At 34.3% G+C, this 14869-nt stretch overlaps 1 protein-coding gene across 1 annotated transcript in view; it reads left to right on the plus strand.

Annotated features, from left to right (window-relative positions):
- Nucleotides 6245–14869, plus strand: part of LOC107625530 — a 15275-nt gene continuing 6650 nt past the window's right edge. The window contains exons 1-2 of the mRNA XM_021116032.1: nt 6245–6252; nt 6800–6805. The gene's annotated coding sequence lies outside the window, so the exon portion shown is untranslated. The remainder of the gene's footprint in view (nt 6253–6799; nt 6806–14869) is intronic.

Below are 14869 nucleotides of genomic sequence, written 5' to 3' on the forward strand. Positions count from 1 at the left end.
TGAGACAGAGTACTTAGAGTCAAAGCCAAGTGTAGTAAAGAGTATACCAAAGGCCCTAAGCACCGCTGACTGGAAAAGTTCAATTGAAAATATCAGAACTCAAAGAGTTTCCCAGTTAAGTGCTTGTGATATTTCTGTGTCAAACAAAACTTGAGACAAAATATTTAGAGTCATGGCTAGGCTCAAGGTGAAAATCACCAAAGAAAAGACAAGAAAATGATGTGTTCAAGGATTAATAAAAAGCTAAAAGAAAGAGAACTCATAATACTATCCGGATTCTAGTTTCGAAAGACATCAACACTCTTGAGCTTCAAGGGTTAGTGAGGTGCCGAGACAATTCATTATCACAGTGTTGTTAGCCCCACTCAGAAGATACATAGGAGCTAAATTTAAAACTCAACTCTCATGCAAACCCACATCTCAGGTTCATATTGTTTTCAGTTGCTTGAGGACAAGTGTAACACCTTTACTATTAGAATGTCATGCTTCTGGCTATGCCACTCTGATAATGAAAAATATTACGATAACTTCATATATTTAATAATAAAATATGAGCCTTTAACTCAGAACTGTATCGCTGTTTTCTTTTTAATAAAAATGGAAATACTTTTTAACTGAAAATAAATAAGCATATACATATATACGAAACCTCTTAGTCAAGTAACTTACAAATATTATATACATACATGTTTTTATAGTCACGACTCCTATCCCTCTTACAAGAATGTAATAATAAAGGCGAGGAAAAGTCTATAACATATGTATACAAACAAAAATAATATATCAAGGAACCTAACAAAAACTGCGCAAGCTTCCTGTCCGTCCTAAAAAGATAAAATTATAGGGGGTGAGAACATCATTCTCGAAAGGGTTCTCAGTAGAGGGTTTAAGAATTGTCATAAGAAGATACGTACAAAGAGAAGAATTGATTTCAAGACAGTGATTATCATTCATCCTATGAATCTTTTTTAAAATCCAATGGCTAATCATCCAAAGATCGTTTCAAAACCAATATTTAATTATCCAGAAATCCAAAACCTTTCTTTTCTTATAGGAAAGTTTTAATAAGTTTTCTAGACTGTATGAATGACCAACCTGTTCCAAGCATAGGTTCATTAAGTCTATGCTGAACCAGCTTGATTTTTCATACTTTACTAAAATCTCAATCAGAAACCAATCACGGCCCCCAACTCAAGAAACTCAATTAAATCAACAATAAAATCATCATATCAGGAAAACAATCCTTAGCTTTACCACTACCAACATGAGGGATCTCTCAGTTGCACACATATAGAATACAAACAAGGAAAACACAAATAAGATGCAAATACAGCAAGTAGGCCAAATAGCAGATAAGAATAGTTAAACAAATAGGCAAACCAAAATAATACACACCCAAGCAAAACATACAAATGCATATGATGTATGCATGTCCTATGACTGATGAAATCATCTGTCGGTTATATAGCCAACCCGACATGTCCTAGTAGCTAACTATTGGACAGTCCCTCTGTACGCGCATCCCCAAGCTCAATAATATCCATGGGAAGAAATTCCAAGCTCATCCATAGGGGAGACAAACCCCAAGCTCAAACCCTTCTCAATCATTTCCAAATAGCAAATCATTTTCAATAATCAAGCCGTTTTCAGTATCAAATCCTTTTCAAATTTGTTTTAAACCAAATTCCAATATCAAATCAGGTTATCAAACCAAATTTCAATATTAAATCTCTTCCAATCCAAACCAATTCCAATATTAAATCCTTTCAAAAATCAAATCATTTTCAAAATTAAACTAAATTTCAATATTAAATCTTTTCAAAAGTCAACTCATTTTTAATAACAAAACATTTCCAAATCTCAAGAAAACTAATTCGGCAACTGCCAATTTAACAAAATCAATAACTCTAAATATTCAACCTTTTCAAACAGTCAATAATTTCACTAGACAAACAACTACAGTCATCCAGGACAACTCAATTGAATTCATAAGACTTACGAAATCATAAAAATATACTTTTCGCATTAATATCGACTTGTAACAATTCTTGGAAGTAAAATAAGTTTAAGGAAAGCATCCCTACATCGAATAATCAAAATCTATAAACCAACCGCGTCAAAGAAACCCTTTTTTCTCAGCTCGCACACAGCGATAACTGCATCCACAGCTTCGTTTACTTCCGCAACAACAAAAACGACTTTTATTTCAACCATGAAATTATTGGAACTTGACCCTAAAACGTTAACATTGCAAAATTTTCAATAATCAATACCAGAATAATAGCGGTAAGGATATCAAGGCTAGAATAACTTACTGCAGCTAAAGAGAAACGAGGCAAGGAAGTGGCAGAAGCTCTGGGGACCTTTATTGTCGCGATAATCAAAACCCAAGAAAATAGAGCCTTCTGCTGCATTTTTCGATAACCACAGCCGCGGCGGGGCAGCTTTGAATAGCAGTGGTGACGAAGCACAAACGGCAGCGACATTCCTCCTCTCCCCTCATCCCGCGTGTCACTCTCTTTCTTGGCCATCAGCGGTGTCAACAGATTTGGCGGCGACAGGATAGCTCGACGGCAACATCCATGGGAGCTCTACACAAAGCTGACGACGACGGGAGGCACGAACGGCGGCGATCCCTTCGCGAACCCTCTCTCTGTCGCATCTCTCTTCCTCGAGGATTCCACCTTCGATAGCAACGGCAACTGGCGCGGCGGCAGCCCCTCTACCTTTGTGGTTCTTGCTTCCTGACGGCACGGCGACGCGACGGTGGCGGGCTTCCTCTCGGCGACAGCAGCAGGTTCGACGGTGACGTGGCTCCAACGGCAGCGATGGCTGGCTCCTTCCTCTCTTTCCTCTCCTTCTTCTCTATTCCCCCCTCACTTCTTTTTTCTTTCTCCATTTCGCCCTCTTCTTTCTCCCTTTTCTTTCTTTCTTTCTTTCTTTCTTTCTTTCTTTCTTTCTGAAGGGATGGGGCTGGGTTAGGGGAGTGGCAGTGAGGCGATAGCTAGGTTAGGTTAGGGTTAGGGTGCGTTTTGAATTTTAGGGTTAGGGTTTAATTTGGGTATTTTGGGATTAATTTGGATTTTATTAATTTTAATAAAATTAGGGTATAGAGTATTAATTTGAAATCCGATTTAATTCCTTAAAATTACTTTAAAAATATTATTTGTTGTATCAATTACTAATTGGTTTTCAATCAAATAGTCTAATTGAAAATATGATATAATATAATTAGTTTTCTTTATTCATAAACAAAAAAATACTCAATATTTATAAAGTTAGACAAAAACCTTAATTTATTTTAAATTCAATTTATCAAAATTTTCTTTAATTATCTTTAATAAAATAAATTCTGAAATTTAAGCTGTTAATGAATAAATGATTTGGAATTAGCTCATAATAAAACTTTCTAAAAATTCTGGGTCTTACAACAAGCAACAATTCAAGTTTGGTTTATGATGCGCGAGCATCTTTCTTATCTTTTCTTAGTTAATTGCATGCAAATTTGTTGAATTATTTTAAGATTTAGGTGTTTAAGCCATCATGAATGCTACTTTGAGTTGTTTTGCAATTTGGTTGATTACAGGTAGCATTCGGGCGAGTTTGGCAGAGTTTAGAGAGGAAAAAAGGCTTCAATTTCAATGCTGCCAGGGTGGCGCCAAATGCCACCTCACCAGCGTTTGACGCCGGGACACAGAAAGCTCCCATTCTCCTCTGCCATGGTGGCGCCAATGCTATAACCCAGCGTTTGGCACCAGGGACCTCGTTTTGCAGGAAAAGTTGCTGCCCAAGTGGCGCCAAATGCCACCAACCCGATGTTTGGTGCCAAAAGCGCGAATCAGAGTGGTCCCCACGTGATTCAGCACCAAATCCCTTGCTTTAATTTGATTTTTAAATAAGTTTTGAATTAAGAAAAGATATTTTTAGATTTTGAAATTTAAATTTTGTATCAATTAGGATTAGATATAAAAGGAGAAGATATCTTGGCTTAGGGCTTCTTCTTCTTCTTCTCTCTTCTCCGTATTTTTACACTTTTTTCTACTAGGATTTTTCCGCACCATGAGCAACTAAACTTCCATTGTTAAGGTTAGGAGCTCTCTTATTTTAATGGATTAATATTATTGTCATTCTTCTCTTAATCAATGCATCGGTTTATTTTCAAAGATTGATTTCGTTTTTCATCCTAGGAATTAGAGTATATTGGAAAATAACTCTCTTTCTAATTGAATTCTTATTGAATCTTGAAAAGGTTAAATCACTTGAATAACATCTTGAAATCAATTCCTCACAATTCTCTAATTACCTAGACTTAACATGATACGTGATATATAATCATCTTATCTTTAGGTACCTAGGGTTTGTGTGGCTCATAAACTAGGATTGGACTTAAACTTCTAATCTAAATTGAGTGACCAAGGAATTGGCAGTTGGTTTGGTTAGAAGAGATTAAATTACTAAGGAATTAGAGTTTAATCATTTAAGGTTTGCTATGAATTGAACCTTTACATAATTAAAGTGAGTGATAAGAACCATTAATCTAGAAATTTAACATCGCCAAAACTTTAGCTGTTTTCTCATACTATTTTCACCAACCGTTCATTACTTGCCTTCTTAAATTCTTTTATTCATTGCTTTATGATACTTGGAATACAAAATACTCAGATTGGCTTGTCTGACTATTCTAATCATCCAATTATGGTTGCTCAATTCATTAATCATCGTGGGATCGACACTCACTCACCTGAGTTATTACTTAGTACGACCCAGTGCACTTGCTGGTTAGTTTGTGATATTCAAAATTCACACCATGGTGACACTAAGGGCTGTTCCTAATGAGATGCGGTGATTGGGGGGGGGGGTTGTGAAATTAAGATAAAGAGATAGACTATAATCCTTTAGGCAAGTTGCCATGTTATGGTTAGTAGAACTCTAGGCTTGAACTTTGTGGGATTGGAGATTAGGATTGCCTAGTGGATTCTTTATTGTCCTACTAAGAACCCTGTAAAGGATGATGTTCTCACTCGTTGTAAAAATTATTTCTGTTTTTTAAATGCAGGTCACAACGCTCCTCTGTGAGCGGAAGTCTTATCTAGAAGACGACGAAGAAGACTTTTGTTTCTGTTTAAGTTTTAGAATCTCCTTCTTTTGAAAAAAATTATATGATGTATTTATTTTAAAGACTTGGCTTTAGAAGTTTATAATGTATTTTTTTGAGAGATATGTTATGTATATCAACTGTTTTATTGTGGTAACTCCACCTGGTCTAATCTTCGTCGGCCAAGACTAGTAGATATTTATATATTTATATATCTTTCTTACTCTTATTCTTCCTTCAAGTTTTTATTTATCTACCTTCCTTTATCCGAGGTTTAAATCCTCTTACAGACTTTTAGTTTAATATTTTTTCTATACATAAGTATTTATATCTCAGCTTTGTGTCGTAGCACCAAACTCTCATTGATTTATGACTCAAGCATAAGGCTTTGAGGGGTAAGGTGTTACAACTACAAGAGGTCTAGTGATAATAATTTAATCATTCTACTGTTGTATGTGGATGACATATTAGTGGTAGGCCCCAACAAAAATCAAATCCAATAATTGAAAGCACGGTTGGTTAGGAAATTTAATATAAAAGACTTGGGACCAGCAAACAAGACTTTAGGGATACAAATCCACCGAGACTAAAAAAATAGGAAGATTTGGCTATCGCAAAAAAATTATTTGAAGATCTTATAACGCTTCAAGATGCAAGAATATAAGTCAATTTCAACCTAACTTTCTATGAATTTAAAATTATCCTCAAGTATGTGCCCTAGAAGTGAAATAGAGAGGATGAAAATATCTCGAGTACCGTATGCATCAATGGTAGGAAGCCTTATGTATGCCATGATCTGTACAAGGCCAGATATTGCTCAAGCAATTGTGGTGATAAGTCAATTTATAGCATATCCGGATAAAGAGCATTGGAACGCTGTTAAGAGGATCCTAAGATACATCTAAGGGACCTCGAATGTTGCATTATATTTTGGAGGATCGAAATTCATTGTAAATGAATATGTCGATTTAGACTTTGCAGGTAATCTTGATAAACAAAAATCTATTACAGAATATGTGTTCATATTTGCAGGAGAAGCTGTGAGCTAGCTATCTAAATTACAAAATATTGTAACTCTATCTACTACAGAAACTGAATATATGGCAGCTACACCAGCATGCAAAGAAGCTATTTGGATCTAAAGGTTGATGGAGAAACTTATGCACAAACAATAGAAGATTTATGTGTATTGTATTGTGACAGTCAAGGTGCCTTGCATATTGCAAGGAATTCTGCCTTTCATTCAAGGACAAAATATATTGGAGTATAATATCACTTTGTTCGGAAAGTAGTAGAAGAAAGGAGTGTAGATATGCAAAAGATTCGTACTAAAAATAACCTATCAGATGCCATGACAAAGTTAATCAATATTGATAAGTTTAAATGGTGCAAATCTTCCTATGGCCTATTGAATACATGAACAACATGAAATCGTGAAACTTTTAACATCAAAATTAACTTTAAGTAGGAGATTGTAAAAAATAAAAAGACTAATTTTTTTATGAAAACAAAAAGGAAACAAAAGTCAAAGAAGAAAAATTCTCCTACTTATAAGTCATTGTTGTGATAAGATCAATTAGGTGGATGCCCATTTATGATGGACGGTTGAATATTCTCAAGAAAAAATGTATTTAATAGGGTTTGAAAAAGAAAACCTCATACATGTATAAATAGGAGGTTAAGCCTCCGTTGATTACACACTACAATCAATAAGAATTCTCTCTCTCTATTTATATTGTCTATATACAAAATTCTTTCTCTCTTTTTCTTTCATACGTTAATACATATATATAAATATATAAGTATCATCTCTTTTATATTGACATAGTAACTGTGGTTAATATTGTTATCTAATTATATTTCTTTATTTTATGTTTGTTATCTCTTCCTTATTTACTTATTTATTTACTTATTTTATAACACGTTATCAGCACGAAGCTCTGACGAAGTTTTTAGGAAGACTCCAGGTAACAAATTTTCATTATGTCAAAGCTCTTTCATCTTGAATTTAATGCTCTTAATATATTTGGAAATAATTATTTATCATGGATACTAGATGCTAAAATCCATCTTGATTCAATGGATCTTGGAGATACCATTAAGGCTGAAAATAATACATCCCAGAAGGATAAAGCCAAATCCATAATTTTTCTTCATCATCATCTTGAAGTATGATTGAAAAATGAATATCCCACATTAAAAGATCCTGCAGATCTGTGGAAAGACCTTGAAGAAAGGTATAATCATGAAAAGACGGTGATACTTCCTCACGCCCGATATGTTAGAAAAAAAAATTTTTCGACCTTCCATGCCTCGAATGTGCTCCTGCAGCAGCAGTATCGAGAAAAAAAAAAGAATTTAAAAATTTTTGAGCTCTTGCTTTCTTGTTACTGAACGCAACAACGAGTTGCTCTTAAGAAATCATGAAGCGCGCCCAACTGGCGCCGCCCCATTTTCTGAAGCAAATGCGGTAAATTATAGCTCTAGAAGAGGTAAATGGCAAGGCTTTGGTAGCAAGAAAAATTATAGAAGGAAAAGAAATTATGTTCACAAGAAAAGATCTCACCAGAAGTGGGATAAAGAAAGAAACACTGGGCAAAGTAAATCAATTGAGGATAAATGCTTCCGTTGTGGTGGAAAGGGCCATTGGTCACGTACCTGTCGTACCCCAAGGCACCTTGTTAATCTTTATTAAGCATTCTTGAAAAAAGATGACAAAGAAAAGGAAACAAATTTTGTTTCAAATTATGAAAAGTTCACCACTCATTATGATGTATCTAATTTCTTTAAGGATTTTGAAAAAAAATATTGGCTATTTGATCAATGATAGAATAGTTTGATATATGTATGTATTTGTTAAGTATTCATGTGAATAATTTTTACTGTGCATGTACTTTTTCTCATTTTATTATTATTATCATTTGTTTTTGAGGAAAAATGGTAAGGACATATTCTGAAGATATTTGCCTTGCGAATAGTGCAAGTTCTCACACTATTCTTAAAAGTACTATATATTTTACCCATCTTGTGCCAAAAGAAGAATATGTTAATACTATTATTGGCTCAGGCAATGTGATAGAAGGCTCCGGAAGAGCTATAATTTTGTTTCCCGAAGGAACAAAATTTATAATAAATAATGCACTATTATCTACCAAGTCTCTGAGGAACTTGTTGAGTTTCAAAGATATTCGCCGAAATGGATATCATATTGAAACAATGAATGAGGAAAATCATGAGTATTTATGTATCACAACTCATGATTCAAATAAGAAAGTTATATTAGAAAAATTACCCTCACTTTCATCTGGGTTGTATTATACCAAGATTAGTGCAATAGAATCACATGCCATTATAAACCAGAAGTTTACTAGACCAAATGAATTCATAACTTGGCATGATAGATTGGGTTATCTGGGAACAACCATGATGAGGAGAATTATTGAAAACTCTCATGGACATTCACTAAAGAACCATAAGATTCTTAAATCTAGTGAATTTTGTTGTGCTGCATGTTCTCAAGGGAAGTTAATTTTAAGGCCATCACCAGTAAAGATTGGATTTGAGTCCCCTGAATTCTTAGGAAGGATTTAAGGTGATATATGTGGACCTATTCATCCACCATGTGGATCTTTTAGATATTTTATGGTCCTGATAGACGCATCTTCGAGATGGTCACATGTGTGCTTATTATCTTCTCGCAACCTGGCATTCGCGAGATTACTGGCTAAAATTATTCGATTAAAAGCACAATTTCCAAAAAATCCAATCAAAGCAATTCATCTTGATAATGCTGGTGAATTTACTTCCCATGCTTTTGATGCTTATTGTGTGGCTAATGGAATAAGTGTTGAACATCCAGTAGCTTATGTTCACACACAAAATGGGTTAGTAGAATCACTTATTAAATGCCTCCAATTAATTGCTAGACCCTTACTTATGAGAACAAATCTCTCAACCTCGGTTTGGGGGCATGCTATTTTACATGCCGCAGCACTTATTCGTTTGAGGCCAACGAGTTACCATCAGTTCTCTCCTATGCAACTAGTTTTTGGCCAGCAGCCAAATGTTTCCCATTTAAGAATATTCGGGTGTGCGATATATGTTCCCATTGCACCATCTAATTGCACCAAAATGGGACCCCAAAGAAAATTGGGGATATATGTTGGATATGATTCTCCCTCTATAGTGAAGTATTTTGAGATACAAACCGGAGATGTATTTAAAGCCCGGTTTGCGGATTGTCATTTTGATGAATGAAAATTTTCAACATTCGGGGGAGAGAATAAGCTTCCTGAAAATGAACTAAATTGGAATGCATTATCGTTGATGCATTTAGATCCTCGATCAGGGCAATGTGAACTAGAAGTTCAAAAGATTATACATTTGCAAAGTAGCAAATGAATTGCCTGATGCATTTTCTGATACAAAGAGGATAACCAAATCTTATATACCAGTGGAAAATGCCCCAATTCGAATTAATGTCCCAGTAGGACAAGTAGCCACTGAAGCAAATTCACGCTAGAAGCGTGGCAGGGCGGAAAATGCCCCAATTCGAATTGATGTCCCAGTAGGACAAATAGCCACTGAAGCAAATACACGCCAGAAGTGTGGCAGGCCTGCCGGTTCCAAAGATAAAAATCCTCGAAAGAGAAAAGAGGTAAATATTATTTCTGTTGAAAAAGATATAGTAAAGACACTTGCAGTTGTCTAAAATTTTGATATAACGCCAGAAGACGTTCAGGTACCTGAAAATTGTGAAAATGACGAGATCTCGATAAATTATGTCTTTACAGGAAAGAAATGGGACCGAAATAAGACAATTGTTAATGAAATATTTGCATATAATGTTGCATTAAATATCATGCATGAAAGTAAAGATCTTGAGCCAAGATCAGTCGAAGAATGTCAACAAAGGAATGATTGGCCAAAATGGGAAGAAGCCATGAAGGCTGAATTAGACTCACTTGCAAAACGTGAAGTCTTTGGACCTGTAGTCCGTACACCTGAAGATGTAAAACCTGTTGGATACCGATGGGTATTTGTGAGAAAACAAAATGAGAAAAATGAAGTTATGCGCTGCAAAGCCCGACTTGTGGCACAAGATTTTTCACAAAGGCCCGGTATAGATTATGAAGAAAACTGCATATTTATACTCAGTCAAATTGCAAAGATCTTTATATGGTCTAAAGCAATCTGGACGAATGTGGTATAATCGTCTTACTGAGTATCTGGCCAAAAACGGATTCAAGAATGATGATTTCTGCCCCTGTATTTTCATAAAGAAAACTGCATCTGGATTCATTATTATTGCTGTGTACGTTGATGATTTAAATATCATTGAGACTCCTGAAGAGATTCCAACAATTATAAAAACTTTAAAAGAAGAGTTTGAAATGAAAGATCTTGGAAACACTAAATTTTGTCTCGGCCTGCAGATCGAGCATATAAAAAATGGGATCTTTATTCATCAAACAACATACACAAAAAAGATCTTGAGAATATTTTATATGGATAAATCGCATCCCTTGAATACTCCAATGATCGTAAGGTCTTTGGATGTGGAAAAGGATCAATTCCGTCCTAAAGAAGAAAATGAAGATATCCTTGGTCCCGAAGTACCATATCTTAGTGTCATTGGAGCGCTAATGTATCTTGCTAATAATACGCGACCTGATATATCATTCGCGGTGAATTTACTAGCAAGGTATAGTTCCTCTCCAACCAGAAGACATTGGAGTGGAATCAAACAAATATTTCGATATCTTCAGGGAACGGTTGATATGGGATTATTTTATCCCTATGGATCCAATTCACAATTAGTTGGCTACGTAGATGCTGGATATTTGTCTGATCCACATAAAGGGAGATCTCAAACAGGATATATATATTCACATATGGTGGTACAGCTATATCATGGAGGTCCACGAAACAGACGATTGCAGCAACATCCTCTAATCATGCTGAAATACTAGCGATTCATGAAGCAAGTCGCGAGTGTTTTTGGCTGAGGAGTCTTATTCAATATATTCTGTCATCATGTGGACTGATTGATCATAAGATAGCTCCAACTGTCCTGTTTGAAAATAATACAGCATGCATTGCTCAACTTAAAGGCGGATACATCAAAGGCGATAGAACAAAGCATATTTCTCCCAAATTCTTCTTCACTCATGATCTTCAAAATCAAGGGACAATTGATGTCCAACAGATCCGCTCAAGTGATAATCTGGCAGATTTATTCACAAAGTCACTCCCAAAATCTTCTTTTGAAAGATTGGTACATCATATTGGGATGCGCCGATTTCGAGATATAAAATAATGTCGGCAAGAGGGGGAGACTGTACTCTTTTTTCCTTGGTCAGGTTTTTTTCCCATTGGGTTTTTCTTGACAAAGTTTTTAATGAGGCAGTCCCCATCACTAAAGAATATTGTACTCTTTTTCCTTCACTAAGGTTTTTTCCCACTGAATTTTTCTTTAGTAAGGTTTTAACGAGGCAATAATCCTAAATGGTCATCCAATGGGGAGTGTTGTGATAAGATCAATTAGGTGGATGCCCATTTATGATGGACGGTTGAATATTCTCAAGGAAAAATGTATTTAATAGGGTTTGAAAAAGGAAACCTCGTACATGTATAAATAGGAGGTTAAGCCTTCGTTGATTACACACTACAATCAATAAGAATTCTCTCTCTATTTATATTATCTATATACAAAATTCTTTCTCTCTTTTTCTTTCATACGTTAATACATATATATATAAATATATAAGTATCATCTCTTTTATATTGAGATAGTAACTGTGGTTAATATTATTATCTAATTATATTTCTTTATTTTATGTTTGTTATCTCTTCCTTATTTACTTATTTTATAACAATTGAATATTAATGATGGAAAGTAATACCTCTTATCCACCTTTTGTTGTTGTATAATTAAGGTGAAAAGAATTTTAATATAAATAGATAATTTCATTAGATAACAAAAGTATTGAATAAGAGAGAAGTCATCTAAAAAGAAAAATATAAAAATTTCTTTGAGAAATTTTTTCCTATATTTAAAAAAGTGTATTCTCTTTTTGTTAAGAAAAAATATTATTATAATTTCTTTGTTTTAGAAAAAAATTTTAATTTAAATAAAAATTATTTTATACAAATTTTTAAATTTTTTTTTATTTTTTTAGCATTTAATAGAATTAGTTTTTAATTTGAAAAATTAAAAAATATTATAAAAAAATTCCAAAAAAAATTCTAAAATTGACAACAATAAATAACTAACGGGGAGTACTAGAAAAACAATGAAAATTTTGAATAACATGAACAACTATTAATCAAAAAAAATACACTACACTTTAATTTAATGTTACTAATTAAATTTACTCTTTTAACCCTATTAATTCACATTATTTACATATTATTCAAAAATCTTGTTCGTTACCTATACTTTTCCATAACTAAAAGCTTACGTTTGTGTGATTGTGATAGAGTACCAGTATGACGGTGTAAGTGAATGCGAGGAGTTGCCTTCATATTGTAGGGTATGACTGTAGTCTATACTCTCTATAGACAAGCTTTCCAATCATTAGCCTATTGCACGCGCTAGGCGGTGTGCATTATAAGAATGATTGCGACGAAGCCATTTATGAAAAGCATCCCTACATTATCTATCAATGATGGAAAAGGAAATAAATAATAAATATTAATCATATCATATCATATTCAATACATTATTGAGTTCTCACGGACATTGCTATTTATAATTTCCTATGTACGTAGACAACTCATGTAAGAGAGTTAAAAATTAAAAATGTTCTGAAAATCGGTTCGGACCGGCCGGTCAAATCGATCGAACCGTGAACCGAACACAAAAACGATTGGGACAATTAGTAAAATCGCAAAATCTAAAAACTGAAATTGAACCGGTGAACCGGCCGGTAACTGGTCGGTCGAATCGAACTGTGATCCGGCCAGTTTTTTGGCTGGGTAGCAAAAACGCTGCCGTTTCTGCCTCTGAAACCCTAAATCAGTAACCAAATCCCTAATTGTCTTCTCAATTCAATTCTCATCGAGCTTCAGAATCAGAGAACGCGATCACAGTCTCACACGGGTTCTCAACTTCTCATCAAGCTCGTCGTCCGGTCGTCCATCACCTCCGTCGAGCCACTGCGTCGAGCTACCGCCGTCAATCCTCCACCTCCATCGCGCAGCAGCCGTCATCCATTCGAAGGTGCTCCACCACTGCTTGGTTCACTCGGCGTCGCTGTCTCCCACTCTCCCAATTGCATGTTCTGTTGAAGCCTTGAAGGTGCCTTCGAGCTTCTAGAGTTCCAGGTAATTTTTTTTTTAGTTATGATTGTTTGATTGAATCATTGAATAACTGTTGCATGTCTCTGTCTCTTGATGAGTTTGATTGAGTAGCTGTTTGATTTTGTGACATGATGAACTCTGAAACTGTGAACTCTGAACTGATTCTACTAAACTGAATTGTATTTTGTGACATGATGAACTGATATAGTTTGTCATTTATTTTCTTTTAAATTAGTTCTTATACTTTGGCTTTTGACATGATTAAGAAAGATCCATTTTGGTATATTAGGGAACTGGATAATATAAAGATAAAGAGTGCTATATGATGTTTCAAGATTTTGAGTTAATATACCAATGAATTATCAACTCAATCTGCTAGAGACGCTAGGGCAGCTCTTTGGGCCTAATACAACTATCTTTTTGGCTGGCGAGCTTCGAAATGGTGAAGGATTTGTTTCTTTTAACTTCATTTTTTGACCCTAATCCTCACAAGTATTATAAGTTCTGAGATCTTTTTTTCTTTTCTGGTTTCAGATGTCATTCTTGAGTACTTCCTAGAAGCTGCAATGAACAATTTTAGAATTGGTCGCATTGATCAAAATCTGTGGCATCCTGATTATCGCAGCAACCGAGTTGTTCTTTATGTTCTTGTGAAGAAATGAAGGTTTCAGAATTAATGAAACTATGTTACTTTATAGTTTATACTCTACTAGAGTGTGACCCTCCTACGCTAGGATTCATTGTAAAAGTTATTCTCCTTCCATGTATTATTTTTTGATATCATGCTCATTTTGAGAAGCCTAACAATTTTGTTTTGACAGATAAAAGTGGACTATGATCTGTGAATCATTTTCAGTGAATTCATTCACAACCACTGTTAAGAAGACACAATATTGTAATGCTTGATGGAACAACTAAAACTCCAATCCTTGCTTGGTTATCATCAAAGGATAATCTCTGAATCTAAAATATTTAATATAGAACAAAGGCTACTTAAATTCTAACATGTAAATTGTAATACAAAGTAAAGTCCAGTGTTGATCAAATAACTCCTAAAACTAGATACATATGTACTTTTTAAATTATCTATCAAAAAGATTTTAAAATTAAAAGTTAGTCACAAAAATGACTAATTTATAGTTCAAATAATTTTCATGTGTTTATTTATATTTTATTTATTATTTTATTATAAAATGGTTTTTTCGGTTCAACCACGGTTGAACTGGTTGAACCTATGAACCAGTGAACCAGTAGTTAGAACGATTCGATGATCGATTCGGTTTTCAGAACCTTGAAATTTATTGTTTTGAGTTATAATTCACGAAATAAATTTTTTAAATAGGTTCATGGATTTATTAAATTTTTAAACTGACTATGCTAGAATCTAAAACAAAACTATAAAAGGTAAGCGACCTAATTTTGGGTCATTTATTTACAATATAAACTAAATTCGTCTAAGTCAAAACTCCA

Source organism: Arachis ipaensis, chromosome B02 (assembly GCF_000816755.2).
Source record: "Arachis ipaensis cultivar K30076 chromosome B02, Araip1.1, whole genome shotgun sequence".
NCBI classification, from domain to species: Eukaryota; Viridiplantae; Streptophyta; class Magnoliopsida; order Fabales; family Fabaceae; genus Arachis; species Arachis ipaensis.